This window comes from Gracilinanus agilis, chromosome 1 (assembly GCF_016433145.1).
Source record: "Gracilinanus agilis isolate LMUSP501 chromosome 1, AgileGrace, whole genome shotgun sequence".
Taxonomy (NCBI): Eukaryota; Metazoa; Chordata; class Mammalia; order Didelphimorphia; family Didelphidae; genus Gracilinanus; species Gracilinanus agilis.
In genome coordinates, this window is record NC_058130.1 from 3,292,077 (window position 1) to 3,300,035 (window position 7,959).

The window sequence follows — 7,959 nt, forward strand, 5'->3', positions numbered from 1 at the left end:
TTTCCCATTCTGGCCCTCCCCAGCCAGCCAGCCAGCCCTTGTAACAAGGAATTTTCAAAGAAAAGCAATGTACTGGCCCGGTGCCTTGCACCCATAGTCCCCCACTTGCCTCTGCAAAGAAGTGAGGGCTGTTTTCTGAATGTTGGTTCTTGGGAAATACAGCCACATCGGCCACTGTCAGGGCTGCTGGTGATAGCAGCTGTCCCTCCCAGCAGTGAGCTCCCTAAAGCTTTTTCTGGGAGACGGGTCCCTGAATGTCCAGCCTATACCCCCATGCTAACAGTTTGACCCTGAACCATAGAGTTGGATGTGGCCAGTCTGGCTCAGAGCTCCGCCCCCTCCCCATTCAGTATCTGCTCAGGAGCCAGAAACCCCTCCCACAGATGCAAGGTGTCTTCATTTGGGAAACTGGAAACCAGGGTTCGGTGTAGAGCTCCCTGAGGAAGGGCTGCTTGGCCTCCCAGGCCTGGCAAGGGCTTTGCGTTAATGCTGTGTTGCAGGGTGAGATGTCACTCCATGTTGTGATGGGAAGATGGATCTGGCCAAAGAACAGTTGAGCTTCTCTCAGCTGACTGTCCTCCCATCTAGTTTACCCAGTTCAGTCCCCATGACACTGAGGGAGACAGAAAAATGGGGTCCAAGGTCTGCTCTGACATTAGCTGCTGGAGGTCAGACCTCGATTTCCCCAGCTCTAAAATGAGAGGGTTGGTGCGAGTCTTCTCCAAGGCAGGTTCTGCAGGGTTGAGGTGAGGGTGCTGGCCCGAGCTCCAGGCCCAGCTCTGCCCCTTTACCAGCTGTGTGGCTCTGGCCAAATCAGAGTCCCTGTCCGCTTCATTTTCCTCAATTGTCCAGCAAAGCCAGACTAGATGGCCACTGAGATCCCGTCCATGTCTTCAATTCGAGCATTCTATGTGCTGCGCCAGTCAGTCACCAAGCATTCATCAAGCCCCTACTATGTGCCTTTAAGGCCTGGGGCTACAAAGAGAGGTAAAAGGCAATCTCTGCTCTTAAGGAGTCCCTGGGCTAATGGGGGAAAGCCTAGGCAAACCACTCCATACCAACAAGCTCCAGACAGGATTCACTGGAGGCAATCTGAAGGGAAGACACGGAGACGGAGGACAGAGAAATGCTCATTATGGAAGGCAACAGAACTACAATGAGGCTGGAAGGAAGCCAGGAGGCCACAGAGATGAGACGGGAAAGAATTCCAGGTAAGCTGAGCAGCCCATGGAAAAGCTTGGAGCTGAGAGATGGAGGGTCCCGTGGCCCCTGGAAGGAGGAAGATGTAAACAGGACAGGGGAGGAAGGGGGTCCAGGACCTGAAGGGCTTTCAAAGCCAAACCAGAAGTATCCACTTGCATTGTAAGGGGGAAAGAGGAAAGCTCCAAATCACACTGGGTGCCATCCCATCTGGCCTCAAATGGGTTCTGACAGCAGAGCCAACTCCAAACTAGGCAGGCCAGCAGGATAGCGCGAGAGCTGCTTCCTTACCCACAGCTCTGCTCGTTCTGTCCCCTCCACAGTGTGCCCAGAGCCATCTGTCATCCCTGACAAAGGGGCTCTGGCCTCAGGACTCTACTAAAGAGAACCTGGAAAATGGGAGAAACTGGCCCTGAGGGGAGCCCTTAATTAGCTGCCACCAAGCACACCTGCTCCAGCAGCCTTTACTAAACACCTCTGGGAGCGGGAGCCAAGGGAAGGGAGGCAGCCTCTGCCCTCTAGGAACCTACGTTCCATCCAAGGGTTGACACCTACACCTAGAGGTGGGAGAAGAAATGCAAGGCAATTGGAGGAGGAGGAGGGAGAGCAGCCAGGAGAGGAGGAAGATTTTGTGGACAAGGCGGCAGCCAACAAGTCTTGAAGAAATCCTAAGTAGATTCTGCTAAATTCTAAGGACTCCAAGTAGAGAAAGGCGAGCAGAGGACTCTGCCAGGAGTGCAAAGGCATAGAGATGAGGGATGGCCACGAGTCACCCTGGGGGAAAAGTAAGAGGCCATTCACTGGACTTGACCATAGACTGCATGGAAGAGTGTGACATCTCCTGAGGCCAGAGGGGCCTCCCATCACATTGTGCCCACTGCTCCTTTCCAATGCCGCCCTTGGCTAGGGCTCCCATGCTGCAAACTTTCGTGGCCCATACTTACTAGCTGATCTCTGGCCCTCCCCATCCAGCCTGGCAGGACCTCAGAGCAAATCCCATGGCCCTAGCCTGTCCTTTGTGGCCCCAGGAGGCATGCTGGCTTTATAGGACGGAAGAGTTAGAAGAAACACCTGGAAAAAAGAATTCCCACTAAAACAGTGATGGGCAAATTACAGTGCCCATCAGGCCAGAAGGGCCCCTGAAATGTTCTATCCGGCTTCACGACATTATTCCTAATCTGAGGAATACAATGAGCAGGATACAATACAATGAAACTTCGAAAGAGTTGCCTTAGAAACAGACTGACAGAGGAATATTTTCTTTCCTTTGGCCCCTCTTCCAAAAGTTTGCCCATCACTGCACTAAAACATTCCTGATAAATGGCTGCTTAAAGACAGACCTCCAAGGACTGCCTCTTCCACTCTGGGACCTCTCGTCAGTTCTTCCTCACATCCAGTCTAAACCTGCCTCTTTGCAACCTCCTCTCCCCACCTCCCCCCCACACCCCCACCGCTGCGCCTGGTCCAGCCCCCGCAAAAGCTCTAGTGTGCCTTCTGAGCCTTCTCTAGTTGAACATGTTGGTTGGAGTCTGGACAGAACAAGTCCAGGGATCCTCTCCATACAGGACATACCAAAGAGGCTTCAGGGATTCCTCCCTTTCACACATAAAGCTCTCCCACTGGAAATTCTCTCCGAGGCCATTTATCAGGGGGCAGCCAAAATTTCATGCAACGTAGGACAGTCCAAATGGAATTCTGACTCACCCTTCCACAACAGCTCAAAAACGTTCCTTCTTTATCCGTCTTCTTTTTGAGCCCTCCTAGACCGCTCTCTGTATTGTGTGCTGAGGCCTGGTGGCTCGTCCAACAGCCTAACGGACTTGTTAGAGCACCGTGTGCTTACAGGAGGCCTGGGCAGGGAGGGCCCCTCACTGGGAGAGGGAAAGAACAAACTCCCCCCTTCCCTGATTCCCTCTGCCAGCAGGGCAGTGTTGTGAGAGGCCAAGTCACACCGGTTTGGAGACGATACCTAGGTGGCTCTCCGTCCCTAATCCTTGGGAAGAGTCCCCCGAGAGCGCAGTAGAGCCCAGGCTTTCCCTCTAGGAGAGGGCGCCTGGGCTTCTTTTTTCCTTTTATTTTTGATTTTTTGGATTGGGAAAGGCAGCCCCAGGCCAGGCTCACCATATTCTCTGAGGTGTTTTGTAAAATTTTTGTTGGTGAAGCTGCATAACTTCGTCCATGGCACAGAGATTCTTCTGAGACCTGTTCGAGCCAGGCTCTTGAGGGAAGGCGTTTGAAAGGAAAATACTAAAACCTTCCAAGTCGCTCCAGCTCTCTTTGAAACCCTGGACTTTCACAAAAGCACTCCAGCTGATTTGCTGAGACAGCAAATGTATGCCTAGGGCAGTGATGGTGAACCTGTGGCACAGGGGCCAAAGATGACACTCTCTGTGGGCACTCGGCTACCCTCTACCCCCAGTTTGTTACCAGAAAGGCAGAGGGCATGGACGGAGCTGCTCCCTTCCCCCTCTCCACCACACCTCCCTGCCCCCCTACCCAGCAGCCAATGGGAGTGCACAGAGGGTAAGGGGGGGTGGTCACAGGCAGCAGAGCTGGAGGGGGGCAGAGCTCTCAGGCCACTCCCATCTCTCCCTCTATACTTGCTAAAGACATTCATCCCTTCAGCCACACCTCTGCCCAGCAGCCCAATGGGAGTGCTTTCTTCCTCCCCTGGGAGGGGTAAAGGGGGGTACCCAGCATGTAGTGTTGGGATGGGGCACAGCACATGGTCTCTGGGGGTGTATGGCATGGCACTCAGTCTGGGGAGTGGGGTGAGGGTGGACTCAGCACTCCATCCCTAAAAGGTTCACTAGTGCTGGCCCGGGGGGAGAGTATAAGGGTGGTGCTTCACCCCAACTAACCCCAGCTTACCAGTCCCTGGGGTTGGGCATTAAAGAACTTTCCTATAATTTCACCACAGTGGAGGGAGACCTTAATTCATTTGAAAGGACCCCAAGACTGAAAGTCAGATGATGCCACACGGAAGGAAAACATCTTGTGACTGGGTGAGACCAAGCCACATCTCTGGCTGAGCATGGGCTCCCTCAAATGGAGCCCCAGAGGGTGGGGCAGGGCCAGTGGTGAGGAAGAGCGTTTGTCTGTGATTGAAGAAAACGGTCTAGTCAAAGACGCCCCAGGCAGCAGGGAGCCAGGAGCCAGAGAGGAGGCAAAACCCGAGTCCCCAAGGAAAGAAGGTCCGCTTCTGCTCTCCCGCCTCCTCTGTGCCAACAGCCCAGGCAGCACATGGCCCCTCGGTTTCTTGCCTGTTTGTTCTTCCTTGATTTCAGAGGAATGGGCATTCTGAGATGCCAGTGCCCGGGGACCAGGGCGGCAGCTCAGAGGGCCCAGAGTCGGTACCCCGAGACGGCTCCAGAAAGACACACCCGATGTGGCGGGGCTCCAAGAGGAGAGCTATGGCTAAAGGGCAAAAGGGCTGCCCCCCTCCCCCGCCCCGCCCGCCTTCCCCCAGGGGGTGTTCAGGAGTAGCACACCAATGGGGGCTCCTGGGCAACAGCAAAGAAAGGCCCGGCCCCAGGAGTTCTCCAGAATCCAGAGTGATGTGGCGGTGGGCAGCCCTCTGGGGCGCCGCCCTGCAAGTGGGAGCAGAGCAGAGCAGAGCAGAGCACTGAGCCCCCAGCAACGCTGAACCCAGGTAAGTCTCTGCCAAACAAAGGAGCTGGACCAGGCAGAAGGCAGGCGACTGCCCCGGGGTCACACAGCCAGATATGGTCGGAGGCCACATTGGAAGCCAGGAAGTCCCCGGTCTACCTGACTCCAGGCCTGGGGCGCCCCCTAGCAGCCTCTTTGGGGCCCTTCCAGCCAAGCCTTGCTCCGCCTCAGTTTCTTCATTTGGAGCTGCACGCTACGCCTCCATGTGGAGGCACTTCAGTGCCACGGGCAGCCTCTGTCGCCCCCTGGTGGCGGTGCCGCTAGCCCCGAGCTTAGGTTCTGTGCATGCGCTCCTCACTGCCCCGCCGCGGCCGCCATCTTCCTCGGCGCCAGGCTCGCGTCGGTAAAGCGGAAGGATGGCGGGGCGGGGCGGGGCATGGGCAGGGCGGTGATGTCCCCCTTCTCCCCTCCCTCACCGCCCGCTGTCGCCACGGGCGTAAACTTTCTGAAGGCACTCAGCCGGCTCCTAATCCAGCCCCCTCCCTCCTCTGGCCTTCCTCACTTTCCCCACTTGCAAAAGAGAAGGGTAGTGGAGGCGGGGCGAGGGGGGCGGGGCGTGGAACCAGCGAGAGGCGGCCGACGGGGCAGCTAGAAGGGCCAGCTTCGTCAGCCCCGCCTCGCCACTTCCGACTCTCTGTGCCCCAGGCGTGACGCACTTCCTGGGAGGCGGAGCGGAGGAAAGAGACTCCCGATTGGTCGCCAATCCGTGACGTTAGTGAATTTGAGAACGAGGAGAGGGGGGTCGAGACTCTTAAAGGAACCGCATTCGTGGAGCCTTGGTCCCGCCCTTCCTCGGCCGCTCGCTGCCTCCCACGGGCAGGCTCTCTTGGGGCCCCTGTATCTCCCTGGGTCGGTCTAGCGGTGGCACCTCTTGTGCGCCGGACATCATCCTGCCCATTTTGTAGAAGGGAAACTGAGGCAGGCTGGAGTTGGGGGCATCTGACCGGTCAGACGGTCACGCGGGTCCTGCCAGCCAATCCCTGGGCGGATCCTCATCTACTGACCTCAGATCGTGGCGCCCTGGTCCTTTGGACCCCCCCCCCCCCATCCCCTCCAGAGCCAAGATGTTTCACATCGGGATCGAATGGAAGTCTGTCCTGAACAGGACGGCTGACACAAGCCTAGAAGCTGCAGGGCAGCCTACCCCTCCCCCCCCCCCCCCCCCCGAGACCGGGAAGATCCAGATTCAAGTCCTGTGTCAGCTATTTCTCAGCTGTGTGACCTTGGACAGGTCATTTCTTCGGGCTTCGGCTTCCCCCAACTGTTAAATGGGGCCTTGTGAGGCCAGAAGCAGAGAATCAGTGAAGTGCCCTCTGAAGGCCATCCAGTAGGTCAGCATGCATCCCTCTGGACGCTGCAAGCAGCCAGCACCTGCCATGCCCCTCAGGAGGCCAGTCTGAGAAGCCTCTGGGCAGCCCACTGTCACCAACCCTAACTCCAGGGAACTTAGACCCAGGAAGGAGAGAGCCCATCCATAAGAGGGTCAGTGCAGCGTGGAAACACACACTAGGAGGAGGGCCATTTAAGGGGCCCGGAAGGGGCTCCCCTAGAAGGCTGCCATCCTCTTTGATCTGGAAGGGAACAGGAAGCCCCTGCAGTTTCTGAAGCCTGCGTGTGTGTGTGTGTGGGGGGGGGGGGATGTGAGGGCTTCATGGTCAGAACTAGGCTTTGGGAAAGCCCCATTGGCCAGTGAGGGAGGCAACAAGCAAATACCTAGGAAATCCGGCCTCAGACCCTTCCTAGCTGGGCCACCCTGGCCAAGTCACTTAGCTCCCATTGCCTAGTCTTTACCGCTCTTTGCCTTGGAGCCAACACATAGTAGTGATCCTTAGACGGAAGGAAGGTGAGGGTGTATGGATATAAAGCAGGCTCTAGACAGGATCAGTAGGAAGGACTCGAAGCAGTCCCGGGGATGCGAAGGCTCGGCCTGGGGCTGAGTGGAGGGCCCTGCCCCAGTACTCTCTCTCAGAGGCCGAGTTCAGCAGCACAGACGAGGCCTGAAGTCAAAGGGCAGCCGCCTTCCTTTCCTCGGCTCCTCCACATCCCAGTTGGGAGACTGTCGGGACACTGGGCTGGAGCAGGAGGCAGCAGGTGGATTGTGCCGGTACCGATGGAAGAGGCTACTTGGGACCCGTGGAAGATCCCTGGCCCGGCTCAAGCAGTCTTTCCTCAGGGGACACAAGCTAAATCTTGTCAGGCAGAGCCCCTTCCCCATTCCTTGCTTCCATCCCTTCTTCCCAACCTACTAAGACCTCCCTGGCTCCTGTCCTCATCAGCCCCTTCCCTCTTCTGCTTTACTGCCCAAAGCGTCTTCAAGCCTGACCATGGTAGTCCTGCTCAAGGTGCCTCGGTGGCTCCTCTTCCCTCCAGGATTGAGCAGACCTCAGAAGTCCCCTAACCTCCCCCCCTTATTTTACAGTTAATGAAACTGGCTCTAGCCCACCTTTCCAAACTCATGTCACCTTTCTTCCCTCCACACACTGCCCATTCCAGCTAATCCGAATGAATTGCTCATCTCCCACAATTCACTTCCCATCTCCGGACTCCATGCCTTTGCAGAAAGGATCCTCTGAGCTTTCTCCTCCTAGCTTTCCTTTAGGCTTAGCTTGTAAGGCCTTCCTGATCTTCTGGTGGGAGGAAGGCTCCTCCCCTCCCCTTGGCATCCACAGGTTCTGTTTGTTTGGGTGCTTGTTTCTAAACTGAGCTTTTGTTGCTGTTTCCCCCCAAATCCCCTTCCCTTCCTCCTCCCAGAGAGCCAGAGAGGGAGGGAAGAGGGCGGGCAGGAGGCAAGCCGGCCTCTCTGTGAAATCTTCTGGGATCTCCTTCGGAGCCAGGCGCTTTATTGCCTTTCCATTTGGGGTGACTGTCCTCTCCCTCCACTGTGGTTCACCCGCCTGCTGGCCTCGCTGCATCCAGCCAGCTAGCTCTTTGCGTGCCTCCGTTTTCGCCATTTCTTCCGGCACGCTGGCATTCCACTGCCACAATGTGTTACAATTTGTTTAGGCATCCCCCAACTGATGGGCAATTTGTGTCCAGTTCTTTGCTATCAAAGTGAGGCTACTATAAATAGTTGAGCATATGGGGGGGGGG